The sequence below is a fragment of the Galeopterus variegatus genome, unplaced genomic scaffold (genome assembly GCF_000696425.1).
Source record: "Galeopterus variegatus unplaced genomic scaffold, G_variegatus-3.0.2 Scaffold838, whole genome shotgun sequence".
Classification (NCBI taxonomy): Eukaryota; Metazoa; Chordata; class Mammalia; order Dermoptera; family Cynocephalidae; genus Galeopterus; species Galeopterus variegatus.
The window spans coordinates 497,604-511,668 of NW_007726949.1; positions in this window are offsets into that span (position 1 = coordinate 497,604).

A 14,065-nucleotide genomic window follows, 5' to 3' on the forward strand; every position below is an offset into this window, starting at 1 on the left:
GGGCCTGAGCCTCCACAGCTCTGGCATTCTGCGAGCCTGCAGACCCAATACCACATGGACACCACCAAGGTTGCTGGCTTATATCTTCTGAAGATGCAAGTCCAGCCACACCCAGGGCCAATTTAGCTACAGCTGGGAGCAGCATCCCGAGGTGGCCCTGGGCAGCGAGCCTATGGAGGGCCTGTTCAATGAGACCATTCTGTAGGAAGCTGAGATATCCCTGCCCCTCAAATAACTACATATTTTATGGGCTATGAAAGCTAGCAGGGCTCCCATGAGACTGTTCGATGAAAGGATTTGCAGAAGATAGTCAAAAAGAACACAGAGGTGTAGGATCTGTTCACCATAGCCAGGACACCATCTGAAAGATCTGTGCGTAATGTAAGTAGAAACCGGAGCTTGGCCATAAAGCACTGGATGCTGCTACTTTCCCCTGTTGCTCAGGCACGACACTGCCTTCATCACCACCTGTTGAGAGTACAAATTGTGTGATATTTTTACTAGTTAGTGCTTGTTTTATGGCAGGAGTAGATTTAGTTAGCTAGTGAACATAGAGGAACTTTGGTCAAGGGACTTAACATCACAAACCTAACAGCCTAAGTGAGAAAGCCCACTCACATGATGGGTCTTAATCGATCACACCCTTTTGAGATATTATCATCTGGACAGAGGAGCTCCAGATGGTCATCCATGTGACATCACCTTATCAACCTTGCCAGACACTCAAGCAGGGTATAAATGGACTACGTGACAGACTCTTTGCTGCATCTGTCAGCTGTGGCAGTTGCTGGCCAGCTGCTCAGACCCTTGGTCCAGTAGACAGAAACAGATTGGTGTAGGCTACTTCTTCTTCTACACTTCTTGGTGTAGGCTACTCTCACACAGAGGTGGAAGCCAGTCTTGTTGAAACCCACAGGACCTTCAGCTCATAAGGGTAAGGGACGTTGAGCGCTGCCTCTGCCACACTGAGAAGGGACCCAGCTGTACAATGCTCTCAAGCCATGTTCTCAAGGATTAATTACACTTCATCAGATGTATCCAGTTCCTGGTGGATGTGAGTCAGGAAAGGACCTCACANAGACCTCCTGTATTAGTCCATTTCTGTTGCTTATAACATATATACCTGAAACTGGATAATTTGTAGAAAAACAGTATTACTTATAGTTTTGAAGGCTGGGAAGCCCAGAGTTCAGGGAACACATCTGGTGAGGTGACTCTATATCAATACAAGGTGACTGATGGCAAGAATGGCAGAGCAGACACAGAACTAACCTCCTCACTGGCTCTCATTTTGAAGCTCTTAGAACCACACCCATGACCACCATGAAACCATTAATGAATTAATCCATTAGGGAATGGTCCTCACAATCTAATCACCTCTTCAAGGCCCCATCATAACAGGATTGACCATAATAGGATTTCCCACCCTCTTAACACTGTCACAGTGGGGGCTAAGTGTCTAACACATGGACTATGGTGGACACAATTCAATCCAAGGCATTTGGCCCCTGTACCCCAAAGTTCATGTCCTTCTCACAGGTAAATACATTCATTCCATTCCATAAATCAGCTCAAGAGTCCAAAGTCTGAAGGTCCCATCTGCGAAATCAAACAAGTTATCTGCTTCCAAAATACAATTGTGGGACAAGCATACAGTACATATTCACATTCAAAAATGGAAAAATACACCAAAAGAAAAGTATAACATGTCCCAGACAAATCCAAAGCTGAGCAGGGCAGGCATTACTTCTCAAAGCTGGTGAATCATGTACCTTGACTCCACGCTTGGCATTCTCTGCACACTGGTGCAGGGGTTGGGTTCCCAACTCCTTGGGCAGCTCCACTCCTGTGGCTTTCCTGGTGTTAGCCCATGCTTCAACAATCCCAGGCCAGTGTTGCATGCTGGCAGCTCCACAATTCTGGGGTTTGCATGGCAGTCCTGCTCCCATGGCTGCACTAGACATGGCACTGGTGTGGTTTTCTGCTGCAACTCTGACCCCAATTTCCTCTTGGCATTGCTCTAGAGAAAGCTGTCTGTGGTGACTCTGACCCTGTGACAGATCTCTTTCTGGGCCTGAGCCTCCACAGCTCTGGCATTCTGCGAGCCTGCAGACCCAATACCACATGGACANTAGGCTCAGACATAGAGTAATTAAAAGTGAAAGTGTGTTGTGTGTGATATGTTTGATCAGTAAACCATGTGATTCAAGCACCTAACATCTTGGTCTCGAGTAGTCCTTGCTTACCAGTAAGGGTCTGTGCACGACACGACCTCACCTCATAACCACCTCTCATAGGCTGAGGACTTATCAGTGACTTTAGATAAAGAAGATGGAGAAAGGAACAGTAGAAGTGGAAATGAATAGAAAGGAAGAGAAGGAGGAAGATGAAGGAGGAAGAGATATTATCAAACAATGATCATGGTTTAAGCCTTTTCTCTGGCCTGGTCACCTAATTAACAAATGGGGACCTTGGGCACAGAGACTTCTCCAAACCACACAGATACTGTGTGCATCTCCTGACTCAGATCAAATGCTTCCTCTATTGCATAATATAACCTATGAGATCCCTGGAGGAAATTATTTTCACCACCACCAGATTATGGTACACATTTCTACTTCAGTCAAAAAGAAAAAAAGTCTATCATTTAGATAACAACATATTTTAGAGTACGGGGACTCTTCTTTATAGCAGTCTGTTATTTTTAATCATGGTATGGTGTAAAAAGAAAACAATGACAAGCAAATGAAATCTGCCTTTCTTACCTTCCACGAACAACAGTGCAGTGCAGTGGGCTCCACTTCTCTCTCCGGGACAGACTCCATCGTGAAATGTGCAACTTTCTTTGAATCCTTAATCCACCTGCAATTCAAGGTAGTCAAAACAAATGTTGAGGAGTGAAGGCAAAACTACCCCAAATCCAGGTCCTAAAGAGGCCAGCCCTTCTTTGCTCCCAACCACCCCCCCACACCTGCACCTGACAGGCATGGAGGCTCATTGATCAGGAGGCCCTGGGTCAGGGGCTCACCAGTAGGAGGAGACAAGATAGTACACTGCAGTACAGAAAAAAAATATTACAATTTCCATTTACATTCTCCATCTCACTTTAAAAAATTACATGTGTATATATACGCATATGAGTATAAAAGCTTTGTCATACATATAAGTTATAGAACCAAAGTGCATGCATATAATTTACAAGAAAATGCATATACACATATTGGAGCTACATGCTAAGAAAACTTTTTACTGATTAGGAGAAAGACAGAAATTTTGGAGAAACACTGACATAAGCTAGACCCCCAGTCTTTTTCAAGGGAACATAGAATCCAGTGCAATCATGGGCACTGGGTTCTATCAAGCAAACCACATGTGTGGTCTGTCCAGAGAGAGTGAGAGACACAGCTACTCTCCAGAAGAGTCATTACCAGACTCTGAAGTTCTGATCAGTGCCACCTTGCAGGTGTAGTGTGGGAAACATAGAGGTAAGAGGACTGTGGCCTCCCCACTCGCCTGCAGAAACCACATAGCTACAGTCCACAAGGGACTCCAAGTCAGAGGTGAAAAGCTGTGTCAGGTGGAGCAGAATGAGAGGTCAGATCCAGGTAGAATACAGTTCAAGGAGTACAGGCCCGGGGCCGGCCCGTGGCTCACTCGGGAGAGTGCGGTGCTGATAACACCAAGGCCCCGGGTTCAGATCCCATATAGGGATGGCCGTTTGGCTCACTGGGTGAGTGTGGTGCTGACAACACCAAGTCAAGGGTTAAGATCCCCTTACCGGTCATCTTTTAGAGAAAAAAAAAAAAAAGGAGTACAGGCCCTCCCAGGGTGGGCAAAATTGCAGGGAACAGGGGGCAGGGAGTAGGGAGTAGAAGCAGTGGAACCTCAGGCAGCATCTAGCAGAGACTGGTGACCAGCAGCACACACCACACCCAGGAGAACCTGAGAGAGGCTTGCAGTTAAGAATGGTTTATATGTACATTAGATTGTTACAAGTGTCCTACTGCTTTTGAAAGATAGGCTAAAGTGTGAAGGCAATGGTCTTATTTAATAATTTTTTTAAAATGCACTGATTTCATATATGGAAAATTCACTGCTGCTTTTGAAAGATAGGCTAAAGTGTGAAGGCAATGGTCTTATTTAATAATTTTTTAAAAATGCACTGATTTCATATATGGAAAATTCACTGGAATTTTTGCAATATTTGTTTTGGATCACATAAGCAGTTCTGGGGAGAGAAAATAAAAATGGACTTTTATGAACTAGCTCAACTATATTTAGTGGCTGTATAGTGACTTGACTAGTTAGGCAGGAGTATTAAAAATGTTGGACAAAATCAAACATCAAATCAATATTTCTAGGCTCCATATCCAATGATTATAGTCACGAATTGGCAAATGTTGAGAAAGAGTCCTAGCTACCAAGCCAAGCAATCACAGTGAGCAAACTTAAGCATGGGCAGGTTCTTCCACGGCATTACTTCAGTGGTTGTGAGATAAGGATATCTAATCAATAATCAAGTCTGAGGGAAGGCAGCCTCTGTGGCTACACTTGCCACTGAAAGATGATGTCTGAAGAACAAGTGGAGAAAGAGAAGTACAGTTTTGATGCAAAAATCAATCTCTTGGACACATCACTAGACATAGGAAATAAACTGAAATAAAAGTCTACAATAGTCTATCCACTGCACACCGTCTACATTACCCAGCAGTCTTCTGCAGTATGTCATCATTTCACACACTCTGTGATCTCTAACACACTGTGCGGCGCTCAGATTTACTCATCAAGGGGAAGCCAGATGTCACTAAAAGACCACAGGAATGAGTGTAAATCTTGCAACTTGCTCTCAGAGATATGGCCGTCAAATGAGATATTTCATTGGATCATGATACTGGCTTCACTGATGTATAAATACACAAAGGGGTGGTGGAAAAAAACTGTAAATTACAAACTTGAAAAAAAGCAACACCTGATGATCTCTGGAGATACATCTGATCACCTCTATGTTTAATGTCATCCTGTTGGTTTCATAGGCTATCGTGCCGATGTTCTTTTTATTAGGGTGATATTCTTCCTCTTAATTAGCATATGAGTAATTTTGCAGTGATCAAGCTCTTGCTTTTTAAAACACGCTGTATTCAAATTATAAGCAGACTTTAGCGTTTTTATAAATGTCTCCCTCGTTTTATATTATTTCTCATTGGCATTCACCGGTTTTCTGAGGGGACAGAGCTGGGGAGGTGAATCAAAATGTTTTGTCCATGGCCTGTACCAGGAACTCCAGGACTGATAAAGCTTGAAATCCTAAGCAAAGAGAATCAGCAGGTCCAAGCTGAGACATTAATTGAGGTAAGTTGAGTGAACCAAAATCTTACTGGCAAGTCTATCACTTATGAATTTTCACAACATCAGAGTATAATAAAATACAAACAAAATTTGGGAGCAGGAAATTTAAGCCTGTAGCAGAAGGTACATTAAAGCTCACAAGGCATTTCACTATCTTGGTCTGTTTCTTCCTTTATGTATTGAGTGAGTTTGACTAGAAGATCTATATTTCTTCACTGTTTTTCAAATTCTAAAATTATGTCTCTTAATTGAAGCCTAACCCTAACCTCCCTCCTGGTTTCTTTTTCTGGACAGAGGAAACGAGCAGCTGCTCATGTCCAGAAGTGAGCCTGGTGCTCACGGTACCAATGCCACATAAGACTACTCTGAGACCATGATAAAGTGAGACAAAATGAAGAAAATCTGTCATGTCTTCTAAGTACAGATTGAAAATAAAGTCACTGTGCTACCCAAAACATACCAAACAGTCCACTCACTTGGTTAAAATGAGTGGTATCTATTCCTTTACCAGTAATGACTTTTTCTGGGCCATAGTCTTCCTTCCTGTAGATAAGATTGGTTGACATATTGAATCACAGAATTGTCTTTGCTTTCAGACAGTGTCTAATCTAGAGTGACAACCCACCCCCTCAACCCATGTTTAGGCCCTCCCCAAATCACCCAAAGTCCAAATTCTGTAATATGGCTTTTTTAATAACACTGTCCTATGGACACCCTATGGTTGCTGATGGTGTGTGTCTTCTCTCACTGCACTGAGCAATATACCTGATTTGTTCTTGGTTCAGCTTGTACACAGGTGTGTTCCTGGTGGTCTTTTGCTACAGGTCATGAATGCTCTCATCTGACCCAGCTGACTCTGGGTCCTCAAGATGTGCACCCATGCTTCAGCTCTTGCCCTAAGCTCTGCCTACTCCAGAAAGCCTTCTGTGACTCCCCAGACAAGCTCAGTTATATTCTCCAGACCCCTTACACTTCTTTCCTTATGACAGCCACTACATACACCTGGACATGCTTCTACCTGCAGGCTGAGAGCTCCCTGTACCCCAGACAAGCTCAGTTATATTCTCCAGACCCCTTACACTTCTTTCCTTATGACAGCCACTGCATACACCTGGACATGTTTCTACCTGCAGGCTGAGAGCTCCCTGTGGGACCTAGTGAGGAGTGAGCTATGCATGACCTCATTCCCAGTTCCTACTCTAGTGCCTGTTTAAAAGTTTTCATAAAAACTTAATGAATGGGTACAGGAATCAATGCTTTCAAATCTACCTTACATTGTCACACCAGTGTAACAACATTTTTTAAAGGGCCTTAATTCTTTCAAGTAGCCAATATAACGTTTTCAGGAGAATGTGTAAAAAATAAAATAGCATTAAAACTTCAATCTTAAGGGTACAAAGAATCTTCCAAATTATTAAATCTAAGGCACTTATTTTATAGGCCACATGTGAATATCCTTGTAGCTTTTGAAATTCTTCAAATTTTCAGAATACAAATTAAAAAGCAATTTTACTTCAAAACATTCTTTCTATTACAACACAAATTCATTGAAAAAAAATTCCCAAAGATATTTCCTTAAAATAATTTATATATGCAACTTACAACAGTTACATCTATAGTAAGCCTGCTATTCTAAAAACAAGGAGTGACTATCCAACTATCCCTTGTTTACTTTAATATGCTGAAAAGTCTGTAGAACCAGTTGCTTATTAACAACCATATGTAAAGTAGTAGTGATAAATAATTATGCTGGCATTCTTTGCTGTTTGAAAATTGTTTTTGAATTATTGAAGATAATTGAAAATATTTTAAAACACCTTGTTTGAAAGATGTGTAAAAGAGAGGGTAGAAAAATATGACTGCATGCTTCCTGCCTAACAATTTAACTTCAATTACAAATAAACACATGTATGTAGCTTACTGGTTAGCTCAGCTGGTTAGAGCACAGCCCTGTAACACCAAGGTCATACGTTCAGATCTCTGTACTGGTCAGCTGGATGAGGGAAGACATACACACACATTTGTGTGCATAAGTGTGTGCGTGTGGACTGCATGCTTCCTGCCTAACAATTTAACTTCAATTACAAATAAACACATGTATGTAGCTTTCTGGTTAGCTCAGCTGGTTAGAGCACAGCCCTGTAACGCCAAGGTCATACGTTCAGATCTCTGTACTGGTCAGCTGGATGGGGGAAGACATACACACACATTTGTGTGCATAAGTGTGTGCGTGTCTGTGTTTATGTACTTCAACATCCTTAGATTTGCATTACCTATTTCATTATTTCTTCCCTAAAAAGTACTGTTTCATTATTCTACAAAACATGGCTCTTCACAATTAATCAGTAGATTTGAAGCTCAGCTAACTGGTCTAGTTCTCTCCAGAACTTTCAGCCAGGTCTGCTTGTCCTGGATTTGGGGAATTCCCTAGCTGTTTCCCTCCACTGGCACCATCTCCAGCTCACTCTGGTCCCCCTGGTTCCACCTCTAATTCTCCAAAAATTCCATTAGCATGAAGAGTTTTCCCCTCAGGAAAAAAGTGGATTGCTCCGCTACTGATCAACTATGGGTTTATGATGAGTGATCAATCCATGTGATTTGTCTGTAAACCTGAAAGGGCACGCTGAATACTTTTCCTTTTTCTCAGAATAAGTAAAGGTGCATATTACTCTATTACTGAAAACAAAAATTCATTAAAAGATATGATGTAGCGGGGGAGGGGAGAGAAAGAGGTGGAGGAGGAACAGGTAAAGGGTAACAAAAATCAACTACAATGTATTCTGAGAAGTTAAAATTAAATAAATAAATAGATAATTATAAATAAATAAAAATCAAGAACTCTATCTAGCCCTAGATCCCAAAGATCTTCTCCTAGAATTTTTTTCTAAAAGATTTATAGTATTACATATTTAAGTTTATGATCCACTTTGAGTTAATGAGCATGTAAGGTGTAAGGTTTGGGTTGAGATTTGTTAGTCTGCAGATGTCCATTTTCTCCAGTACCATTTGTTGAAAAGACTATCCTTCCTCCTTCACTTGTTTTTGTACCTCTGTCAAAAATGAGTTGGACATATTTGCATGACTCCATTTCTGAGTTCTTTGTTTTGTTCCACTCATCAACTGGTCATATCTCACCAATATCACACAGTTTACATTACTGAACCTATAAACTAAACCTCAGTACCAGGTAGAATTGTTACTTTATTTTTCTTTGGTAACTGTTGTAGCTACTCTAGGGTCTGGGTCTTTTCATACAAATTTTAAAATAAACATATCTATGTGTACAGAAAAAGCTTGGTGGAGATTTGATAAGATTTTCATTACCTCTATAGATCAATTTGGAAAGAGGTAATGTTTTTGCTATGTTGGGTCTTCCAAACTATGAACATAGTGCATCTCTGAATTTATTTAGTTCTTCTTTCATTTCTTTCAACGTTTTGTAACGTCCATCACACAGATTTGTCAAAGTTTTGTCAGATTTATGCCAAAATATTTCATTTTCTTTGGAGCAATGGTAAAGGTATTATCTTTTCAATGTCAGTTTCCACATATTCATTTTTAGTACATAGACATGTGATGGGTTTTCCAGTGTAGATCTTTTATCCTGTGAACTTGCTGAAGTATTTTATTATTTCTATAAGATTTCTGTAGATACCATGGGATTTTACATGGACAGCCATGTAATCTGCAAATAGGGACAGTTTTATTTCTTCCTTTCTAATCTGTATACCTTTTTTTCTTGCCTATTTGTACTGGCTAGGATTTTAGTGCTGAGTCTAATAGGAGTGGTGAGATCACACATCACTGCCTTGTTTCCAGTCTCAGGGGAAAGCATTGTCTGTCATCATTAAGTATGATTTAGTTGTAGGTTTTTGGTAAAAGTTCTTGATAAAGTTTGGGAAGTCCCCTTCTATTGCTAGTTTTCTGAGTTTTTATCATAAAAGGGTGGTATACTTTGTCAAATGATTTTTCTGCATCAATTTACACAAATGGTTTTTCTTCAGCTTATTGATACAGTGTATAACATAGATTGAGCGTTGAATGATCAATCAGCAGTGCATGATACTTGAGATAAATCTCACTTGGCCATGTGTGTACTTTTTATATACATTGCAGTGCTCAATTTCCTAATGTTTTGGTGCAGATTTTATGTCTAAGTTTATGAGAGATATTGGTCTGTGGTTTTCTTTTTCTGTACTTGTGTCTGGTTTTGGTATCAGGGCAATACTGGCTTCATAAAATTATTCAGGAAGTAGCTCTCCTATTTTTTAGAAAAATTTGTGCACATTGGTGTTAATTCTTTAAATGTTTGGTAAAATTCTACAGTGAACAGTATAGGCCTAGAGATTTGGGGGGACAGGGAGCTGCTTAATAACACATTCAGTGTTTTTAATAGTTATAGAGCTACACAGGTTACCGATTTCATATTGCCTCAGTTTTAATAATTTTCGGCTTGCAAGAAATTGTTCCATTTCTTATAAATAGTTGAATTGATGAGCATAACCTTGTTAGTAGTATTCACTGTCATTTTAATGGTTGCAGAATCTGCTGTTTATTTCTGTTAGTCCTCTGCAATTTCAGATGAGAAATTTACTGTCATTCAAATTTGTGTCTCCCTATAAGTACACATCACCTCTCTTGGGTATGCTTTCAAGAACTTCTCTGTCTTAAGTTTTCACAAGTTGAGATTTGTTAGTCTGCAGATGTCCATTTTCTCCAGTACCATTTGTTGAAAAGACTATCCTTCCTCCTTCACTTGTTTTTGTACCTCTGTCAAAAATGAGTTGGACATATTTGCATGACTCCATTTCTGAGTTCTTTGTTTTGTTCCACTCATCAACTGGTCATATCTCACCAATATCACACAGTTTACATTACTGAACCTATAAACTAAACCTCAGTACCAGGTAGAATTGTTACTTTATTTTTCTTTGGTAACTGTTGTAGCTACTCTAGGGTCTGGGTCTTTTCATACAAATTTTAAAATAAACATATCTATGTGTACAGAAAAAGCTTGGTGGAGATTTGATAAGATTTTCATTACCTCTATAGATCAATTTGGAAAGAGGTAATGTTTTTGCTATGTTGGGTCTTCCAAACTATGAACATAGTGCATCTCTGAATTTATTTAGTCGCTCAGCCAGTGAGCGGGAACCGGTCTGTATGTGGGATCCGAACCCTCGGCGGGAGCACCACCACGCTCCCAAGCGGCGCACTGTAGCAGTGTGCCACCGGGCCGGCCCCTTACTCCTACTTTTTGATTTTAATGAATTTTAAGTTACTTTAATGAATATTTTATGTTTCATCTCCATCTCAAAATAATAAAAGATGAAATATAATTCATTTTCCTTCAAAAACCCTAAAATAAAATTAATATATTTTGGCTAAAGGCATTTCTCAGCTGTGTTTTCCATTCCGAGTTTCAGTTGCCATCCAGGGATGATGGGCTCCACCCTGACCGAGGACAGGGAGTGACAGAGCAAGGAGCAAATTCTCCACCAACCTGCTCCTGGGCTTTCAGAATCTGCGCCACTTTGAAGTTGTACGTGTCATCACTGGCCTTGTTATACTCTTTCATGTGGAGGCTGACACCAGCCCTGCCACATACTGCCTTAGTAAGTCCCCTTGTTTGCCTCCAGGCCCCACTGACACTACCCATAGAATTGTCTGCTTTTGCTAGGTGAGAGATGGAAGAACAGTTCCAGAAGGGATATCAGAATGCCACCTGTTTCTTCCAGTGGGACACAGAAGGTCAGCTTCCTGCTTGGTCTTCTGGTACCATCAGGCAAGGAAATCAAAGTGTCACTACTTCCTTCCATTTGGTGGGAGTGAAGTGGATAATCACCTAGTCACTTGACCTCACTGGAGCCATGGAGGCAAGTGGTTTTTCCATTGATGTTTGGCTGCAGCAAGATGGGTATTGCCAGAAAGGGTTCCTGTTACTTAGCCTTTTTCAGGTCCTTTGGCTGTGGGAGGAGGCTTTTCGTGGAGGGTTGTCTTGTCTGTGCCTGTTGGTGGTTCCTGGTTGAAGGCTTTGGCGCACTCTTTCCAGGGCACAAGGGAATAAAACAGAAAAGCCAGGAAACTCATCACTGTGTCATTCCCCAGTCGTCCACCTTCTTTTTATCTTTCAGGCTTTCTATGCTTGTTTGTTGTTTTAAATCCAGGGTTTTAGTTGGAACAGGGATGACATAGCAGTAATAGAGCTTCTCCATCTTGGCCAGAATCAGATGTCTTTTTGTCTTAAAATTATATCAGCTATTTTTTATTATTTGAATACTTGAATAGATTGGTGAGCAGCCTGAAGAAAATTAACACACCAATTAGAAAGAAAAATTCATCAATGCCACAAGAAAAATGATAGTCATTCTGTACAATAACTTCATTTATCCATTTTTCTTTCTAATTCTTAAAATGTAATGAATTGGAGACAGATACAATGAGTGTTAATAGCGTCTTATTTTCCATTATCAACACTGAATTACTTTTATGATAAGCTACTAATGTCTTATTATTTTTCAGTAAATAAGCAAATGGCAATTTGTAGAGAGAGTTATGTTAAATAACTGAAATTGAATCATGCTCAAAGTTTAACCCAGCAGCTTTGGGGAAAAGATCTCAACAATTTAATCCATCACTACAGAGATGAGCACAAATTCCCAGGTCTGTTGATGATTCCAAAAAAGAACACCACAAATGCCATTATTCAGAAACTCATCTGACTCCAGAGCAAAAGAAATATAAAGACCTGTGTATGCATTTTTTATAGTTGCATAAGAAATTACCACAAATTTAGTGACTTAAAAACAACACCCATTTATTAACATGCAGTTTTCAGTATGGCTGGATTCTTTGCTCAGGGTATTATAAGGCTGAAATCAAAGTGCTGGGCCAGGTGGATCCCTCGTCTGGAGGCTCTAGGGAGATTTCTGCATCCAAACTCATTCAGGTTGTTAGAATTTGGTTTCCTATGGTTGTAGAGACTGGGGTCTCTGTTTCTTTGCTGACTGTTATCCAGGGTCCACTCTCAACACCTTACAGCCATTTACATTTCTTCTCATGAGTCTTCCTCTGCCTTCAAGCCAGCAATGGTATGCTAAATCCCATTGTGCTCCACATCTCCCTGACCTTCTCTTCTGCTGTCAGCCAGAGCAATGACCATGTTAAGAATTCTTCCTACCACAGCCTACATCCATCAGTCTGTAAAGAGTGAAGTCCACATTCAGGCACTTCTGGCAATTCCCAGAGGGATCTCGGTGGTGAGAAATTCTAGTCAGTTACCAAGTGATACCCACATTTTAATTCTCTTTCTCTTCCTGGGCCCTGCAGTGTCCTTGTCCTCTTTCAAACTTGCAGCTTCCATAAACTTCCTTAAGGCACCACCATTTTCACCTGGTGTGGCTGAAAATTTTACCAGTGCCAAAGCAAGAAATTCTGTGAGGAGTCCTGTGATGAGAGGTTGGGTGGGGGAAACGGTCCTCTTTCCCTCTTTTGTTTGCATGCTTTAAAATTAGTCTTAAAATATGAACACTTCCGTGACACAGTTTTTTGTCTTATTTTATTTTTTACTTTCACTATAACTCTTTGTCCTTTTCTCCTTGGGCCTCTGGCATCAATTAATGGGACTGGTCTAAGTGATGAATCTAATTGACAGAAACAACCAGAATCTCACTTGGACCAGATTTCCCCTAGCGTGTCTGAGCGTTGGCCTCATTAACTTATGACCACTAACTTCACGAGGGCCAACAACTCTAACACATTTGCTGGTGTGGTGGCTCTCCCATGCTCCTAGATTATTTCATATTTTCCGCCCTTCCTTTCTGCAGACCTCCAAACCTTCTCCCCAGTGCCCACTCTTGGCAGAGGACCTACCTCCTATTGGACTGAGAAATAGAAGCAATTGGGAGAGCCCTTCCATGTTTCCCCACATCCATCCACCCACATGCCTGTGTCGGTGCACCCGCCTTCCCTCCTGATGCCACAGAAGCCCTCGTGCCTCTCAGAGACCAAACCCTCCACTTTGCACTAGAATCTGTCCACTGTCCCCTGCACAAGGACACACCTCCAGACACTGACCAGTGCCCCCTCCTGCATCTGCAATTTTCCCTCACATTTAGTCATTACAATCAAAATACAATTAAAAAACCATACTATAATTTTTGCTTCTTAAAAAATAAAAACATACTACCACTTTTGACTCTGTATTCACCTCAAGATATTTCTCCATTTCTCTTCTCCAATGTACATGAATATTTGAGGATTTCAACTCTTCTCTTCCAACTCTGTCAGAACTCACTCAAGTAGTTTTCCCTATCAAAACTGGATTTGTCAGTCATCACTGGCTTGTTGCTAAACCCAAAGGTTAATTCTTCATCTTCCTCTTGACTAACATTGGAGCACTAATTGACACATTTCCACATCTCCCTCCTAGTTGTAAAGTTGCCTTCATTTGGTTTCTAGTACACAATATTTTCTGTTATCCCCCCACCTCAGAAACCATTTCTTCTCAGACCGTTTGGATAATTTACCCTTATTTTCTCATACTGATATTTCTTTTAAAAAGTCACTTTTTAGGGGAGTTTATGACTTTTAATAACATTAATATGCTGATGACTCACAAATTTATATATCCAGCTTGGATCCCTGTTCCTGAACTGTAGTCTTGTATGTCCAGCTGCCTATGTGATGACTTCCCCGCACTGTCTAGGAGTCACTGATC